The sequence below is a fragment of the Brassica rapa genome, chromosome A10 (genome assembly GCF_000309985.2).
Source record: "Brassica rapa cultivar Chiifu-401-42 chromosome A10, CAAS_Brap_v3.01, whole genome shotgun sequence".
Taxonomy (NCBI): Eukaryota; Viridiplantae; Streptophyta; class Magnoliopsida; order Brassicales; family Brassicaceae; genus Brassica; species Brassica rapa.
In genome coordinates, this window is record NC_024804.2 from 3741795 (window position 1) to 3762348 (window position 20554).

Consider the following 20554-nt stretch of genomic DNA (forward strand, 5'->3'; position numbering starts at 1 on the left):
ATTGAATTTAGTAATTTTTAATACTACTATTTTGCAGACTGGCAGTTGTTTTAACTTTTTTTTTTTAATTTATATATCCAACTATTAAAGCTCAACTTGAAAAATGGTCACTTTTTAGTTGCAATTAGAAGAATGTACTATTTTAAGTTTTTATTGGAAAATAGGTTATCTAGTAGAAAAGTAAATAAATCGTGACTTTTTTTCATCTATTTGATTTATAACTTTGCGAATTGTACTCAAAGAAATTATCCTTAAACTTGAGAAATGCACTAGAACAATAATGAGAAAATTACTCCTATAGACACTTTCTCACTTCTTAATATCATCAAATGACGCAATCTGCTTCCAACATACATTTGATGAGTTGATTGTCCATTGTACCTTCAAACAAGACTTTCTATTTTGTTACCGTATCGTTATTTTCTCTCTCTTTATTTACTCTTAGATATTTTCTTCAGAAATAGTAAATCCTAATCTCACTGCTCTGTCTTTGATGAAGATCCGCAACTCGCCTAAAGACACATTCTCTTTCGCCGATTCAGATCTGCCACCTTAACCCCACCGTCGTCGATTCTTGTCACCACTGTCGGCGGACTGAGTTTTTACCGGGGTTTTCATCGCCGACGTCGATTGCTCTCCAGTTCCGTTTGATAAATCTTCATGAGTCAAAAACTGAAAACACATTATCGATCTCCGTCTCCGATTTCAAAGGAAAATTATTGTACCAGTGATGCTTCTCTGCAATTCGTTTTCTTCCTTTTTGAAGATATTACTATTCACAACAATAATTGACGGGCCAAATACATGAAAAAAATCGATTGGGCTAAGGCAAGAGCCAAAAGGATTGGTATTCCCCCATGGTGCTCGTTTCCGATCTGAAAGTCTGATTTGGATAAAAAAAAGTTTGTAGGTTTGAAATTCCAACAACAAACTAGAAAAAAACTATGGAAAGGAGTTTTGTTTCACTCAATCAGAAGGTGGTGAAGTTGTCAAAAGAGATGAGTGAGTTCTCTTCTTAGCCGGTGATTTCAGAAGAGATGAGTGGATTTTGTCTTTATGGGCAATTGTTGTTGTTGTTGTCTTTGAAATAGGTTTGTGGTGATTACAATTTTAGAACTCTATCCACAAGCGCCATCACCGACATTGTCGTCGTCTACTCCTGCCCCCCCATAGTGTCTGCAACTCAGGTCGTCTTCCTCTATTCACCGCTACGAAACAGACCCAATCAAAGCTTCAAGCCACCGACAAGCACCATTCAAGCCGTATCCTCAGTCATCGTTCTCTTCTCTCACCGCCGCATTGTGGACTCTGAGCACAAAAAGTTTATTACTGTAATTTTGAAATCTTTGGAAAGTTGTGTGCTTTGGATATTGTCCTGATGATCTTTGACGACAACGTGACATATGTATGAAGTAGGCTGTTGATGTTGTGTGGGTTCTATCGAATTTAGATGGCTGGTTCAACTTTTTGACATTGGCACACATAGATAAATGCTTAATATTTCATAAATTCTAGATCTTTTCTTCTCATGTCTTGCTGAAACATTTAATCTTTTGATCTTTCAAAAAGTACAGATCGTGTCCATATATTTGTGTTCATTATTCTCATGTCCATCTATACTATTAAAAGGGAAACATTCTTAGAAAATCTACTTATGTAAGGTTGTTGAACCTATTTACTAGATTTCACTATTTTTTTGGTCTCACCTTATATTTTTCTAACTATACAATAATCAATAACCTTATATTTTGCTAACTATAAAATAATCAGTGCTCTTATTTATTACTCAATTTACTATGATATACCAAAGATTTATACATCAATATTATTAATTCAGAATCATTGCTATATTTTACCCCTATTTTTTCTTGGAATGTTACTTTCGTACCACTATACCTATTTAAAAAAACAGATTATTTTATAACTGATTTAATAATCATACAACCCACGATCATTTTTCTTTAACAACAAAGTTACTATAAAAACATTTAGATTTATTGGTAACTAAAATCTGAACAATACCATATTTTTAATTCATATTTATGTTTTATGACCCAAACTAACATAAAAACATGATGCAAGTACGGTTAACAGAAAGTTAAAAATATGATACCATTCGACGGTCAAAAAATATTAACTTCCAATTACGATACTAACTTCACAATACAACAAAAAGCTTAATTATATTTCAAAATTATAGCTTTTTCTTTGAAAACTTTTCTCGGTTATTTTTGTGATGAAAATCTTATACAATTGGGTTTATTAGGGGAAAGGGTTTTGTATAAATATTTTCTCAGGAAATTATAGCATTTTAGAATGTTTTTATGTTTAAATAAAATATTTTATTTATTTTTAACATTTATAGTTAACTCAACTATACTCTAACTTAATAATAATTTTATTTCTAAAACTCGAAAATTTAATCTTAAAATAGTCATTATAAAACCTATAAACTAGAATGTATAACATAAAAACAATGTAGTTTATTCAAGTTTATATCTTAGTAAAATTCATATGAGAAATTTAATCAAATTTTGAAAAATATTATCATGTTATTTTAGATTTTTACCATGTCATCTGGTATAGATTCACGAGTTAATAGGGGTTTTAGATTTTAAAAGATTTTAAATTATGGATTTTTTATTAAATTGAAATTAGATTATATACGGTGACTGCATTTACTGGTTTGACTGTAGATACCAGTTATTGGTGTTTTGGTTCCTTTGGAAAATTAGACTGAGTATTGAGGACTTATTAAATTTTTGTTTTAAATATTTGAAAAAATGTTTGAGTAATTTGTTTTTATTGAATAATTCAGCTTATAAATAGTATATTTAAAATATTTGGTTATTTATAAATTACATATAATTAATATTTGTAGGTATATAATTTGTATTTTAAAAATCCAGGTATCTATTTATCTTGGTTCTAGAGATATATGATATGTTCGGTTATTTATAAATTTTGGTTCAGATTTGGTTTCATTTTTTCAATTTGGTATTGGTTGATTATTCGGTTCCGAATAATATGGACAAACTTATAAACTATATTATATAAACGTTTATATTAAAAATTATTAAATTCAAAAAATAAATCTGCGCTTTCTAAGCGCGGATTAAAATCTAGTAGTTTATATTATGTCTTAACCATAACTTGCTCCGTCCATGTGTGGATACTCGATGCTTTTTTGATAACCTACCAAATTTAATTTTTTTGTTTGTTCCTAGGAAAGTGTGGTTACTCGATGCTTTTTGTTTTCATGAGATGAATGTCACTTCAACATTTTTGTTTGGTTCAAAAACTTTTTTTTTTTGTCTTTAACTAAATGATGAAGACACAGAATTAGTCTTAGTATAAACTTTAGCTTGCTTACATTCTCTGCGTATGTGATGTATGTTATTACTTGTCAAGATTTTTTGTTCAAATTCATTTTTGGTTTTCAAAAAACCTCATCTAAAGTATGCCGAAACTTAACCCACAAAATCTTGTCCAGGAGACCTCCTCTACAAAACCTATTGTAAGATTAAAAATCTTTTCCACAAGTCCTTGTCCACGAGACCTTGTCCATAAATCCACACATCTCCCTTCCACTATTTTACCATCCGTAAATATCAATATATATATATATATATATAGATTGAGAGAGTATTATAATTTTTACAAGAAATACATACATTATGGATATCAAAATGTATATCAAACTTTCATTGCAGACTCTCCTTTATCCATCATCTCTGAAGTGAAGACTGCTCTAACCTTTGAGAATCGCTGGGAAAAGCCTATTTTATGCACCTTGTACTCAATGACACCATCTGGATAAGTATGAGGAATTAGAGTCAATGAAGAATTTTCCTTAGGCTTTATGCTTCTCTTCTTCTTACTACCCTTTCTCCAAGAATTATTCATTTGTGTCTCTGCGTGTTCTGGTACCAAGGGTGTGACACTCCCAATCTGGTCTAAGTACAAGTTGACTTGACCAGCTGTGCAACAGTCAAACAAGAACATGCAAACCGATCACTAGTAACTTAAACCAAACCGGAGAAGCCACAATGTGTACCTCAACGCTTAACCCAAATTTCCCAGAATAAATCAAGGTACTTTAGGCCAATCGAGTAAGTACTCATATCCTATTAGGTACAACCCGAGGCTTTGCAACCCGACCGAGTAATACCCAATAGTTGGTTCGTCCGGAAAATGACTAATATCATATGGAACCCTACTTTAAAACATTTTTATACATTATATATATATTTTAAGAGTATTTTACAAAATTTTTATAAATTAACCTTGAGGTTTTCGGTTAACAAACTTTACACAAAGATATATCAAACGGATTTGCAAGGATAATAAAACTACAACTGGTTAATGATGTTCCTTCCCATCCTAGAGTAAGGTATCCCACCTACTGGTTACCTGCACCACAAATGAGTCACGAGTAACTAGTTTACTCAGTGAGTCTAAGGCCACACCCCAACAAAATATCAATAGCATCCCGAGCAATCAACTCCATTTGTATGCACTGGAAACATATTCCATAACTAATATTTATATATAAGGCCTATCCTTCCATCATTGTGAATCTAATCTTATACCTCGCTTACTATTCCCGTCTTTCATATCACTCATATAATCATACATATACATATATATATATATATATACCGAGAAACCACAAAGGCTAAACGAGTCTAGCGAGTTAGCATCACCATCATCGCCATCAGATATTCCAAGATCGAACATATAACGCGGCATGGAGTTACATGGCCTCCAGGGTGCGACTCCATCATCGTGTCTTCGTGAACTTGTTCCATATTGCATGACCAATTGACGGTAATAATCATTCATACGAGAATATTTTGGAAGACATGTTTATAATAAGACTTCATATGATTAATACTTACTTACTTATTCATATATAATTATATATATATATATATATATATATATATATATATATATATATATATATATATATATATATATATATATATATATTAGTACTTGAGAAAAAGTACTAAGGCTTGGAATAAACCTCAAAGAATATTTCATAAATATTTATTAAGTGTTTACACTAAGTAAACACCTTAAAATTTATTTTTGATCAAGAGACAATTATCTGTAATTAATAAATATTTTCAATTATTCAACACTCATTCATAACTCTTCAATTATCTATCTAGACTCACTTTTGAATCTATGAGATTGGTTAAGGATGACTAGACTCGAGCTCAAGCTAATCATACTCTGCTTCGGGATCACTCTCGATATAAAATCACCACAAGGATCTGGATGATCCAACCATTCTCTTTGACCATCTGAATTCAAAACAGAACGGGTTGAACATAAGGCTCATCAGTCCGGTTCAAGAAGAAACTCAACTCAGATCATAATATTTCAGTTTCAGTTCCGCTCACATCAGCTCGCTCTAAGACAAGCTTAGGACATACTCAGCTCGGTTCAGTTCAGAACATGATCAAACTAAGTTCAGTTTGGTTTAATTCCAGCCAGTTCATAACAACTTAGCTAGCAGTTCCATGAGGTTGATTCAATCTGAAACTAAATAAGACTGAACCATACAAAGCTTTGACAACTGATCCAGGCAGTAGCTTAACCTATCATAAACTGGTCCTATTCATACTGATAAGACAACAAGGGCGAAGCCTTACCGGTTTTACTTCACTGATGGAGGAACTCAGTTGATCACTCTCTTCCTGCTAAAAATATGGTCTGACCTTTAAACAAAAGAGATCAAGGTTCGGTTCAAACTCAAGACATAACAAGGCCAAGGTTTTAGTCCAGACATGAAGCTTCTTTAAAACTTACCAAACTGATCCGGGCAAACTGATTAAAGATCTTACCGGTTTCCTCAAGCCTTAACATAAACTCGGTTAATATATGATTCAAGATCAGCACACGTCCAACATGATCAGCAAAATATATCCATGATAGGATCAAGATCAGAAACTGAACAATTCTTTAGGGTCACTTTAGTTGGACTAAAACAAATCAAGGAACTTACGGGAAAGGTGGAAGACTTTTATCTGACTGGTGAGACCACAATGGAGGAGATAAGAGAAGGTTTACATGACTTATCTAACACTCTTAAGACAAAAGAAAGGTTATGGAAACAAAAGAGCAGAGTATTTTGGCTTTGAGAGGGAGATACAAACTTAAAGTTCTTCCATGAAATTACTAAACAAAGCCGAACCAGAAATGAGATTCCGAGGCTGATGGACCCATCTGGTAATCTCGTTGAGACTGAGGAAGGGCAACTAGTCATTGCTACGAGCTATTTCAGAAGCATTTTTGATACCTCAAATCCGTAACTCATGCAAGAAGCTTTGGCAAATATTAATACAACAATCACTGCTAGACTAAACAAGGATCTTACATGGCCACTAACAGAACGTGAAGTCAAACTTGCTTTGTTTTCAATGCATCCAGAAAAATCCCTTGGATAAGATGGTCTAACAACTTTTTTTTACCAGAAGTTTTGGGATATGGTAAATTGGAGGATTTAACTTGTTGGTCAATTGATTCCTTTTAATGGTATTATCGCACAAGGATTAAATGATACAAACATTTATCTCATCCTAAAGAAGGAAAAGCCTACGAAAATGTCTCAGTTCAGATGAATTAGTCTGTGTAATGTGAGCTATAAATAATCTTACAAGTCTTATGTTATAGATTGAAAAGTTGCTACTAGACAGCATATAGCATATAATATATAATATAATGATTTCACATAAGATGTTTCATGCTGTGAATGAACCCAAGTTGAAGGATCAAGCGAATGTCTATTAAGGTAGACATAATGAAAGTTTATGACTGGATGGAATGTGATTTTATCAGAGCTATCATGCAGAAGATGGTTTTTTTTTCCGGATACATGGGTTGAATGGGTAATGCGGTGGATAACGTCAGTGAAATATCACATCCTTCTAAATGGTCAGCCAAGAGGTAAAGTTGTCACAAAAGGGAATTATTTCAAGGAGATCTTTTGTCGTTTTTCATTTTTATTCTATGCACGGAAGCACTCTTGTTACCCTTCTCAATCGTGCAGAGACTCAAGGAAAGATAACATGTACCCGTGTTTCACACGCTGGCCCCTTGGTATCACACTTTTTCTTCGATGATGATATCCTTTTCTTTTGTAAGGTGGAACCCGTGAATATGATGAAGTAATGAAAGCTATTCAGACATACAGAAAACCTCATGCCAGTGCATTAATTTTGTAAAATCATCTTTACTCTTTGATAAACAGGGGACCGAGTGTAAATGAATCGATTAAATCTTCTACATGAATAAACAATGAAGGCAGAATGTGATCTTACTTGGAAATTCTAGAGGATATTAGTGGATCTCAATGAAAACCCTTTGCTTTCCTTAATGAAAGATTACATAATCAAGTAAATGGATGGTTTCCAAGATGGTTATCAAAGGGAGGAAATAATGTATTACTAAAGTCTATCGCATTGGCTATCCTACTTACATAATGTCGACATTTTTTCTTCTGCTGGAAACTTTTTAAAAGCTATCTTGTTCCATTGTATAGTTTTGGGGGAGTTCAAACCCATTCAAGAGTAATTTAAACCTTGGATTTCATATGATACACAAGCTCAATATCACGTTAGTCGGAAAAGAGCTATTGAGATTGGTTCAATTTCTGAATTATCTTCTAGCTAGAATGTAACGAGGAAAATATTATAGATGGAATTTTCCATTGTGATCAAGCCCGTCTGACAATCCATCTTATGATTGAACAAGTATTATGGCAGAAAAGCCCTTGAGGATATGACAAAAGGTGTACTAAGGTTTTGAGATTAAAGTTTGGAAAGATACTTGGATCCCAGAAATCCATGCGAGAGCTGCCAGAGGTATTTCACATGTTTCCACCCCATGATGAAAGTGAATGATTATATTGTTGGAGATCCAAAAGATGGAATGTGGTGATGTTAGGAAAAACTGATGTGCAAGAAGATATGCCTTTGACTTAATCTTTTCTCATAAGTCAATCCAGAGTTTGAGATACTTTTTGCTGGAGCTATATGAAGAATGGCATGTACTCGGTCATTCTTAATAAGGAAACTGATGTTATGTATTTAAAGCCTAGCTTAAGACATCTTCAAGCATTTGCTTTGAAATTTAACTTTCCTCAGAAGATACTTCATCTTATATGGAAAGTCATATCATGACACTTAGCGGTTTATTTAACACTTCTCCATATAACTTTCCCCAGAAGATACTTCATCTTATATGGAAAGTCATATCATGACACTTATCAATATCCTAGATACGGATGTGAGGATGAATACATAAAATATGCTCTCTTTTTTTTATTATCCACCACCTCTTCAAAATTGGGTCTTAGAAAAACCGCCTTCTTCCAATTTATATTCCCAATTTCAAGTGTATATACCAACATAAATTATCTTTTTTTTTTCATAAGAACAACATTGATGACTCATAAATGGAAAGAAACTCTTACATAGTGATAATGGTATACTAGGAAATCACTAAATGATAAAACTTTACATAAATATCATTAGGGACCTTTAGAAAATATTAGACCTGTGAAAGCCAAATGCCAAGCATGATCTAAGGCTAATATCAAAACGGTGGAGGAACTAGAAGAACAATTGGCTGAATATGCCAAGGATCCCACAAAAAAACTCTATTTCTTATATGTTGGAATGACTCTGCCAGATGTTGTGATTTTGATATTATCATGAGGCTGAGAAATATACTCGATCGGGGAACTAACATCATTGTAGATATGCTGATATGAGCTGTCGACGAAAGATCCATCCGAGTTTTGTTTAGTCTCCTGGAGAACAGCTAAAAATTCAAAAATAAAAGATTTGGTTCTTTCATCCTACGGAAAAACAACATTAGCACTAATGTTCATTTATTTTTGAAACACTTTTTTTTTGAAACACTAACAATAATGTTCATATAATACTATCAACAATGTTTTACATATTCAACATCTTCTTTTTTTCTTCTTAACACTCCATATCATCTTCGATTTCTTACACCTAATTATTCAACACTTACTTCATTTCTAACTTTTACAATAATTTTGTTTAATAAAATTCAACACCCTACCCCCACCATTTTAATTCATATTTTCTTTTATAATTTACAAATAGATATTAATAATATATTTTATTATAATTTTAAAATGATATAGTTATAAATGACTTTTATTTTATTTTTTACTTATATTATTAATTAATTATTTTAAATAATACTAAAATTAATAATATATAAATAAAACACATAACTTAATTAGTACAATAGACTCAACTCACAATTATAAATTAAAATCACTAAGAATTAAGTATTTTTTTCAAAAGAGTTTAGATGATAATTTAAATGTGTAGAAGTTTAAATAAGAGTTCGTTGGTATGATTATTGGAAAATTTGTTTGAGAAATTTGTTCTTATGTATCCATATAAAATGAAACAAATGTCTATATATAGAATATAAAAGTTTGTGAATTTTAATATTAAAAGCTTAAAATAATAAATTAATTTGTTATAAATAATTAATGTTAAATAATTAAGGTGGAATAAGAAAATCAAAATTCTCAAACATCCAATACAAAATAGAATCATAATTTTGTGGGATCTATTTATTTTGGTTTCAACATGTTGAATACATTCAACCATGTCATTGTTTAATGTTTTTCAAAGATTCAACATATCTATTGCACATAGTCTAAAGTGTAAAAACAAACAAGTTTAATTAAGCGGTCTATGTCCATATGGGTCCACCTGACTATTGGCACTCTGGACCTCGGTGCCACAAGCTTGCTAGTAAGTTTCAAGACCACTCCAGACCTCTGGGTCAGTTGCAAGTAAGTGTCAAGACCACTCCAGACCTCTGGGTCACACCAGAGTGGCATCACATCATCGCATATCTTCCGCCACTTTTTCTTTTACCGTCCCATTTGGTCTGTCCTTCGGGATTTTAACCCTTTCTCGAAGCTTGCAAAGAAAATCCCCATGATCTCCGAATCCTAGTTATACATTTGCTAATAAAAAAATTAACAAAATACTAAAATCATATATTTCCTTAGAATATTTAGATGACATACACTGCTATCGTTTTGAACCACCGAGTTATGACATCCTTGGAGGTTGTCGCCAATTTGCATGTGGCTCTTAGATATTTCTTTTAAAGATTGAACGAAACGTCATCCTTACTGCCTTGTTGTTATTGATGTTTTTTTCATAGATCAAAGATATGCTGATAACTCGAGGTGAAATTTGTGAGTGGAGTAAGGAGATCTGGTTTTCTTATGCTACTCCATAATTTGCTTTCCTCACATGGATTGCTATCCAGAATAGGCTAGCTACAGGAGAAAGAATGCTGAGTTGGGGGGGGGGGGGGCGTGTGAATGCAACATGTGTGATGAACATTTATAAACAAGGAATCATCTTTTTCGACTGTAGATACCCAGCAGAAGTTTGGGAGAGTCTTGCGAGAGGTCTTATGGAAGATGATTACACAATAATCTGGTCGGACATAGTATCAATGATCTCAACGGGTCAAAATACTGTCAAGATCCAAAACTAGATCTATCTTATAGCAGACAACTCAGGCAAGTCTACGAAACTTGCATGCATCCTGGCTCCTGAGAATCTTTCATAGAATTTAAACAATTTCTCCCGCTCCTCAAAAGCCCACAGGAACGGCTGTGGTTGGAGAGAAATGGTAGAACACATGGTGAGGCATCCTTGCCTTCGAACAAGATGATCAGAAGGGTATATAGAAGCATTCGGAATAGATTTTCATCAATACTGAGAGCAGGAGATAATAGATGGGAAGGGGGATTACAGTACTGGTTCTCAACAAGGCCAATAGTTAGAGTATAGAAGTTAAAAGTATAGAAGTCTTTATGGAGTAAATTTAAAAGCTTTCTATTATGGTTGCATTGTAAATGTACCAAACGTTTTTTTTTTGAATAAGAATTTAACATTTAATCAAAAAAAAGATGTAAAATAGGGGTCCAGGTCGAATAATGGTTCCCTAAGATTTATTGACTTGCTGTTATTTGTGAAATATCACAAAATTTATTAACAATGTTTTTCATATATATATATATATTTGAAAATCTTACCTATTTAACAATAATAATTATACAAAAATATTAAATGTTTATTCAACTCAATATCTATAATATAAAAGAGAAGTACAAAAAATAAATTACTACTTAGTTTTTCAAGTTATTTACAATCATTAATTTTTTGTACTTAGTTTTTCAAGTGTGGGAACCGAAATTCGCACTGTCGATTTCCGTTTAAATAAGGAAACTAGGAAAATCCTAATTTCCCAGAGGACCCAGATATCTGATAATTACCACACGTCAAGCAATCAGAACACGAGAACAACAACGATAAAAATAAGAAATCGAAAAGAGAGCAAAGTAGATCTTATTCCGAATCTGCGTATGAGCATTTACAACAAGGTATATGCCTGGGCTCGAGAGCTGTCGGCGAGATTCCTAGTTCTAGCAACCTTAAGACTGCTAAACCTAATTTAGTCGCAGCTCGAAATAACAAAAACGGAAAAATGCCTAAAATGCTCTAAGTGCTAAGTTTGCTCTGAAAAAGTTATCTTCCATGCTCCTCGTTTAGGACTCCTTATATACTAGCTCCAAGGTCGGTTTACGCTTTTACTCTTCTGCCCTTAAGCCGTCATAGCATAAAAATGGAGATATTCCATTTTTTCCAATCTTCACAATTATCTTCAAAACTTCCGTATTTATCCGCGGAAACTTGACATTTATCCTCCCTTGTGGACCAAGCGTAAACCATGATTTGGTTTACGGGCTTTTGGTTAAGAAATCGTAGGATGGGCCTCGAGTCGTGTCTTAGGTCCCTATGGGCCGTCTTCCGACTCGACACATTTATTACGATTTCTTTCGATAAAGAACGAACTTTCCGCGGTTTTTAATCCGCAAAGTTTGATCGATGATTTAGAATAGCGGAAAACATAGACTGAGCTCGCTACGGTCTTCGGGAGATAGCATTTGAAGGTTTGACGAGAATGCATGGACTGGTGTCGTATCGATGTTCGGAAGAGCCCGGTCGCAACGACCGAACTTTGGCTCGAGCCCGGTCGCTAAGTAGCGACCGAGCTTTGGCTCGAGCTCGGTCGCTACGTAGCGACCAAGCGGGTTGGATGCTCGGTCGCTACGTAGCGACCGAGATCGGCTCGGACTTGGTTGCTACGTAGCGACCGGACAGCGTGTGTGTGCGGTAGTTACGCAATGACCGAGCTTGGTTCGTTTGCTTTGAGCCTTCAAGGATACTTTTTCGTAAAAACTTCGTATTAGTTATTCTTTACGAAAATTATATCTTTCTTTTTACTATCTCTTTCGGAAATGTGATTTCCAAGGTTTTTCGGGTGATAATTCCGTCGTGACCGTTTTTGACCCCAACAGTTAGCCCCCAGCCCCTTAGGACCATGCATCCTAGGGTCCTAGCGTGCGGTTAGGCATGTTTGGCAAGTTAGGCGTGTTGGATGGAATTAATATCCGAAAGTCTGAGCTTGAATAGTAAATCCTCATGCCTATAAGAAGGGAGGTAACTTGTTTCATAATTTTTTCACTTTCTTGTTTTCTCTAAGATCTCTCTTAAGAAAAACTTTCTTTCTTTCTCTCCATTCTTTTCCTCTATTTTCCCAAGAGAAGTGTAAAATGTCGAGCAAGAAAAAGATTGCAAAAAAGGGTCTTCATCCGCGAGTGCTTACGAAGAGCTCATTGTTCCGAAGATGGAGTTCGTGCCTCACTCGGTAAATCCCGCCGAGAATGAGGCATGGTGGGTTGCGCATTACGGTTCGATGACTCCTCCCAAAGAGAAGTCGTTCCCGGTCCTGAACCATCGTGCAGTCGAGAAAGGGGGTCCAAGCAGAGTACCGAGGAGTTTCTCGCGATCGTGTGATCGTTCTACCATATCCCGAATGCTGTGGAGTTCCGGGTTCCCCATCGCGGGGAGTGTGCTAACAGCCCCCCGGAGGGTTACTTCACTTGCTACGAGATGTTCGTAGTGCGTTGTCGCTTGTGGTTCCCAATCCCTGAAATCATCGTCCGAGTGTTGGATCGTTTCGAGGTTGCGATAAGCCAATTGACTCCCCTCGCCATTCAGCATCTTATTGGAGTCCTGATCCTGAGCTACGAGCATGGCCTTTCCCTTTCCGTTGATCATTTTGAAGCAGTTTTGAGGCTTCAGCTCGTCAAGGATACAGACAAGCATAGGCTGGTCCCTCGGAGCTTTATGTCAGTGGTTAAGAGGTTCATCTCTAACTTCAACTCATGGAAGAAGTTTTTCTTCTTTGTTCGTATAGACGCTGCGTCTATCGAAGAGAGTTGTATTCTACTGTTCCGGAGGTTGCCGAACGATCGTCCCTTCATCAATCCTCTCGCTTCGTTTCCTGAGGACATCATTGCGGTGAGAGATCTTCTTAGGAACGGTGCTTTCTTCTGGACTTCCTTTACGCCGAAAAGGGTTCGGAAAGCGTTGAGGTTCGTGCACCCTGGTCCTGCTTCAGTCGCGGAGACGGGAAGCGACTCCGAATCTGACGACCAGAATCCCGTTACAGTTCCAGCAGCTGCGCCGGAGTCGAGCTCTTGGAAGGGAAAGGATATCGACCTTGGCGACATAGAGTTTTCGGTGGATGACTCTATGCTTCCAGGATGGGACCCGGACCTTGCTCATGGCGATGGGAGTGGTTCGAGCAAGGTCCCTATTCCGGATTTTGATGATTTCTTTGCTGGTCTGCCACCGGGTTTCGATGCTCCTCCGCCTACGAAAGAATCGGCGAGGCCGAAAGTTGTCGCGGAAGGGTCTCACATCATCAATGGGGTTAATTTTTCGAGAATTTCTTGGTGATTGCCTTATGTGTATTTTTTTTTTGTTTATAACATGTCAATCGATTTTGCAGGGCTTGAGCTTGCTGGGCTCGGCCATTGGGGCGAGCCATAGAGAAGCCATGGTATACCGCTTCAAAGCGGAGAAAGAGGAGCGAGATCTCGCTCGTGTGCAAGGCGAGGTGTCGGAGCAAGAAGCGCAACTTACTCGTGATCATGCGCGGGCCATCCGCAAAGTGGAAAGGAAGGGCAAAAGGGAAATTGTAGAGGTGATGAAGACTCGTGCTTCTCAGTTCCAGGTCGAATACGGTAACCTCAAGGATGCCTTTACCTCGGTAGGCGATTTCCGTGAGTGCCGCAGTTCAGTCGGAAGTCTTTGGAGAACGCAAGCTGATGACTATTTGTTCGAGAAGGAAATGAGCTTGATGAAAAGCGGCATGAACGAACGTGCCGATGCTGAAGCACTCATCCCTTCGATCAACGAGAGGATCCAAGGGTTCTGAGATTCCATCCCGGTTTCCCCTGATACCGAAGAGGTTCCGACCGGGCTTCCTGATGATGGTGAGGAAGTGGACCGTCCTGCGGATGCGTTCGGTGCTTCGTTGTCCGGGGACTTTGATTTTGGGCTATGAGAGGCGGAGTGATTGTTGAGAGGAAGATGCTTGTCTTTCCATTCTATGTTTGCGGCCGAATGTGGCCTTTATTTTGAGAGATTGTATGGTCCTGTTTTGGCCATTTTTATTACTAATCGGGACTGGCCGTTGGTGGCTTTGAATCCCTTACCGCTTTACGCGGTTTTAAATATATGATGAATGTTTCATTTCGAATCTTCCTGAGTAGGTTCGAAGTAAATATGAGTTGTCATCTCATATTTAATTCCGATGAGCCGTTCAATCTGTTGGTTCGTTCGTGATTTTCATAAAAAATTACTTATCTTTACGATTTTCGAGAACATTGAGATGCGAACGGAGAGACATGGTTTAGGATCTCGTATCTTTTAGATATCATGTCTTGAGATGTTTAAGACCGGAGCGTTGGGTTTAGGGCAAGACCTAGGTTTACTTTCGGTTAAGGTTTGTGCGGTGACTAGCTGGCTATCGTTTTTCCTGCTGCGATTTCTTCCTGACTCGTACCGATTTAAAGTCCGCGATAGGTTCTCGGCTTATATGACTTGTATGGTACGAATCGAGCATCTTCTCAGAGGCAATTTTTAAGCCAACTGGGAGTGCTAAACCAAAATTTCAGATTTTTTTTGTAGCGCGCTTTCGTTCTTGTGTTGGACGTTTTGAAGATCAAAAGAGTGATCGAATTGCGTCTGTTTAAGATGGCTGGTGTGTTCATCGGGGCCAATCGAAAAACTGGGTGTAAGGTTTTGGTGGTCGCGTTCGGACGATTTGTTCGTATTATCTTCGAATTTTAACTTTGCGACGTCTCGTAGTTGTTTCGAGGATTGTACGTGTATCTTTGAGTGTTTGAAAAATGATAATTTTACGATTTTGGGCCGGATGATGTCGTAGACAAGAGTCTTAATGTTTCCAGGTGTGTCCTGAAAGTTGTTGCGTTTAACTGAAGTGTAAACATTTTCGATAAAAAGGAGCAACGTAGATTGTAGTAAAAGTTTTTGAAGTTTCTAAAAACTCGATTACAATAATGAAGATCGTTCTAAATGGGAGTATACGAGTATACGCACCCACTCTCCCCCCCCCCTTTTTAGAGAGGGGGATAGCTGAACTCGTCTTTTGACGAGCTGCCTACGTACCCCTTTCGAGGATCAAGCCATCTAGTAGTTCTGCTTCATGCCGCGAGTGTTTTTACTCGGCGGTAGACGTCGCGCTGTCCGCCTTGACCGTGTTGATCGTGGCTGGGTCAACGCTATTTTCCGGATGTTCCGGTTGAGTTGTAGCGTGGGCTTCGGACTCGTGTCGAGTTTCGACGTCCGATGCGTTTGCGTCGGTAGACGATTTTGATTCGTCTTTTCTTGGGGCGTTTTTGGCCGAAGATCGATCTATCTTCGTGCGTTTCCCGTTTGCAGTTGCAGAAGTCGTGATTTGCCTTAACTTGCGCTCTGCGAGGAGGCATAGCCGCGACTGTTTTTGGCATCCCAAGATAGCCGCGACTCCGCTTGGGGTTGGGAACTTGAGACCCAGGTCGTAGGTCGACAGAACTGCCTGCATGGCGTTGAGCCATGGGGTTCCCATGATAACGTTGTAGATAGCGGGATGATCGACTACCGCGAACTCGACGATTTTCGTGATCTCCTTGGCCATGACTGGCAACTGGATCGATCCAAGAGTCATCGATACTTTGCCTGAAAAACCCGTGAGCGGTTTTGGCGTCGGGATTACTTCTTCGAGTTTGATGCTCATCCGCTTGAGAGTGTCGCGGAAGATTACGTTGACCGTGCTTCCCGTGTCGACGAGTACTCTTCCGACTTCTAAGTCTCGTATGACGAGATCTATGATGAGCGGGTCGCAGTGAGGTTGATCGATGCCGCCGGCTTCCTCCTTTGTAAAGGTGATCGAGCAATTTTGGCCATCTCGGGGAGGAGACCATGTAGGCCAATTTGCACTAAACTCTGCCTTTCGTTGGTAAGCCTTGATGGCCGACACAGTATCGCTGCAGTATTGTGATCCTCCGATGATCATGTTGACTCTGCGACGATTGTTATCATTGCCCTTGTCGTCCGGCTTCCTACCGCGTTTATCCCCGGGCTAGTTTCGTTGAGGGGATTTTTCAGTGGGCGGATTTCTGTCCGTCTTTGGAGGGCGATCAGAGTCGAGGATGAGATCTGTGGGAACCGAAATTCGCACTGTCGATTTCCGTTTAAATAAGGAAACTAGGAAAACCCTAATTTCCCAGAGCACCCGGATATCGATTAATTAACACACGTCAAGCAATCAGAACACGAGAACAACAACGATAAAAATAAGAAATCGAAAAGAGAGCAAAGAAGATCTTATTCCGAATCTGCGTATGAGCGTTTACAACAAGGTATAAGCCTGGGCTCGAGAGCTGTCGGCGAGATTCCTAGTTCTAGCAACCCTAAGACGGCTAAACCTAATTGAGTCGCAGCTCGAAATAACAAAAACGGAAAATTGCCTAAATTGCTCTAAGTGCTAAGTTTGCTCTGAAAAAGTTCTCCCTCTGCTCCTCGCCTAGGACTCCTTATATACTAGCTCCAAGGTCGGTTTACGCTTTTACTCTTCTGCCCTTAAGCCGTCATAGCATAAAAATGGAGATATTCCATTTTCCCGATCTTCACAATTATCTTCAAAACTTCCGTATTTATCCACGGAAACTTGACATTTATCCTTCCTCGTGGGCCAAGCGTGAACCATGCTGTGGTTCACGGGCTTTTGGTTAGGAAAAATCGTAGGATGGGCCTCGAGTCGTGTTTTAGGTCCCTTTGGGCCGTCTTCCGACTCAACACGTTTACTACGAGTTTTCCGCGGTTTCTAATCCGCGAAGTTTGATCGATGAATTAGAATAGCGGGAAACATGGACCGAGCTTGCTACGGTCTTTGGGAGATAGCATTCGAAGGTTTGACGAGAATGCAAAGATTGGTGTCGTATCGATGTTCGGAAAGGTTCCATCGCTACACAGCGACCGAACTTTGGCTCGAGCCCGGTCGCTACGTAGCGACCGAGCGGGACGATCGCTCGGTCACTACGTAGCGACCGAGGTTTCGCTCGAGCTCGGTCGCTACGTTGTGGGAACCGAAATTCGCAATGTCGATTTCCGTTTAAATAAGGAAACTAGGAAAACCCTAATTTCCCAGAGGACCCGGATATCTGTTAATTACCACACGTCAAGCAATCAGAACACGAGAATAACAACGATAAAAATAAGAAATCGAAAAGAGAGAGCAAAGTAGATCTTTATTCCGAATCTGCGTATGAGCGTTACAACAAGGTATAAGCCTGGGCTCGAGAGCTGTCGGCGAGATTCCTAGTTCTAGCAACCCTAAGACGGCTAAACCTAATTGAGTCGCAGCTCGAAATAACAAAAACGGAAAATTGCCTAAATTGCTCTAAGTGCTATGTTTGCTCTCTGAAAAAAAGTTCCCCTCTGCTCCTCGCCTAGGACTCCTTATATACTAGCTCCAAGGTCGGTTTACGCTTTTACTCTTCTGCCCTTAAGCCGTCATAGCATAAAAATGGAGATATTCCATTTTTCCCGATCTTCACAATTATCTTCAAAAACTTCCGTATTTATCTGCGGAAACCTGACATTTATCCTTCCTCGTGGGCCAAGCGTGAACCATGCTGTGGTTCACGGGCTTTTGGTTAGGAAAAATCGTAGGATGGGCCTCGAGTCGTGCTTTAGGTCCCTTTGGGCCGTCTTCCGACTCGACATGTTTACTACGAGTTTTCCGCGGTTTCTAATCCGCGAAGTTTGATCGATGAATTAGAATAGCGGGAAACATGGACTGAGCTTGCTACGGTCTTCGGGAGATAGCATTCGAAGGTTTGACGAGAATGCAAGGACTGGTGTCGTATCGATGTTCGGAAAGGTTCAATCGCTACACAGCGACCGAACTTTGGCTCGAGCCCGTCGCTACGTAGCGACCGAGCGAGACGAGTGCTCGGTCGCTACGTAGCGACCGAGCTTTGGCTCGAGCTCGGTCGCTACGTAGCGACCGAGTGGGACGATCGCTCGGTCGCTACGTAGCGACCGAGCTTGGCCGAGCTCGGTCGCTACGTAGCGACCGAGCGGGACGATCGCTCGGTCGCTACATAGCGACCGAGCTTTGGCTCGAGCTCGGTCGCTACGTAGCGACCGAGCGAGACGGGTGCTCGGTCGCTACGTAGCGAGCGAGCGGGACGATCGCTCGGTCGCTACGTAGCGACCGAGCTTTGGCTCGAGCTCGGTCGCTACGTAGCGACCTGTTTCGAGCCTTCGTCGGACATCTCGACTCTTTCTTCCGTAAAGCTTTTTCGTAAGAAAGAGTCTATTTCGAAAAGTACTCTTCGGAGAAATTCTTATTTTCTTCTTCGGATGTTTTGGATGTTAAATTTGTCGTAACCGTTTTTGACCCCAACAGTTAGCCCCCCAGCCCGTTAGAGTTGTGACTCTAGCGGGCGGATAGGTGACTTTGACAAGGTTAAGTGTATTGGACGAAATTTACATTTAAAATTCCGCGGAAAAAAATTATCGAGACGACATTCCGAACCCATACTTCTATAAGTAGTGAGCTCTTGTCATTCATTTTCTTCACACCTTCCCTTCTTCATTCCTTCAAAAACCTCTCTAGTTTCATAACTTTCCTTTCAACATGTCTTCCTCCCAAGGTGATAAGAAAGATTCCGACGTCGAGATGGGTGAGGCCACTTCTCCGGCTCCGATTCTAACTTCTCCGGCGGAAGTGCCGGCTTGTGTTACCGGTCATCTTTCTTTCCGAGAGAAACTAGTTCGTCGCCAAGCCGAGAAAGAACTAGCTCAAACTGGCTCCGAGTTTCCGTCTTCTTCCGCGCAGGTCGTTGCCCCGTGTGGGACCGACGTCGCGGCTCCTCTCCCGCGAGCCCTACCTGCGGGATCTTCCACAACCCCGATCCTCGTCGAGGACAAAGAGAAGGCCGCTGACCCTATGCCTCCTCCTCCGGCCAGAAAAGAAATCGTTCTGGCATTGCGTGCTCCTAGCGCTACCCTGGCTACTAAGCCTAAGAGTCGGAAGAGGAAACTTGCCAAGAGCGGTGACGGGGAGACTTCGCAGCGAGGTGGGTCGAGCCTAGCATCATGATTTCGCGGAAGGGTTTGTTTCTTGTTTGAATTCTCGATCGTCTTTCGTGCATTCTCTTAGTCTTAAGAATTTTACCGTTTGCAGTTCATATCGTTGATCGATGGGATGATCAGCGAATGTGGTTCTGAGACTAGTCGCCTGTCCGGGGAGTTGGTGGAGCTTCAGGGCAGATGGTCCGAAACCGAGGCTATGTTGACGGCTGTCGAGGACTCTCACTCTGCGAAAGTGGCGAAGCTCGAGGTTGCGATAGGAGAGCTTGAGAGGGACCTTGGGAAGACGGCGAGTTCCTTGCTTAAGGAAAAGAAGGCCAGGAAGGCCATATCCTCGGAGGTGCGTCGACTCCAGCGTCAGATCGAGAGTGACGCGGGACTAGCGCGCCGCGGGATCCAAGAGGCTACGGATGCCCTTCGTTCGGAGTTTCAAGCTCGCTTGGCGAAGATTTCTGCTTCCTTGGGTTTCCTCGAGTGTATCCGGAGCAGGGATTTCGCTTTGGCGACGATTGAGGGCGGGATGGCCGTGGTTCGGTCGTTCCAAAGTGAGACTCCCCCGACCTTGGAGGCCGAAGAGGCCCGACTGTCCGGCTGCAAGGGAGATATGGCGGCCGAGGATGGAGATTTCGATCTCATCCTGGCTGACCTGAAATCCGCTTGCTTCCTACCGACGTGTTCAGAAGACCCAGAGGGGAAAGACCCGATGGTCGGAGAGAACGGAAGCGACGCGGCTCCAGGCTCGGACGAGGCAGCAGGTGAAGAGGGGTGTAAGTTCTGAGGGTGACTTGAGTTAGATCTCTTGCGAGAGATTTTTTTTAATGTTTTTATGTTTCGGCCTTGAATGGCCTTGTTTGTATTTCGGGACTGGCCGTGTGTGGCTTTGAATCCCTGCCGCTCCGCGGCTTTCTTTTTATGGTACGATAATCGGATAACGTTTTTTTTAT

The 20554-nt window shown here is 39.7% G+C and overlaps 1 long non-coding RNA gene across 1 annotated transcript; it reads left to right on the forward strand.

The window, feature by feature from the left end:
• Window positions 1-213: 213 nt before the first annotated feature.
• LOC108870152 lies at window positions 214-1586 on the forward strand. The gene is made up of 2 exons (XR_001956597.2): window positions 214-1002; window positions 1092-1586. It is a non-coding gene; the product is annotated as an uncharacterized LOC108870152 (long non-coding RNA).
• Window positions 1587-20554: the final 18968 nt, after the last annotated feature.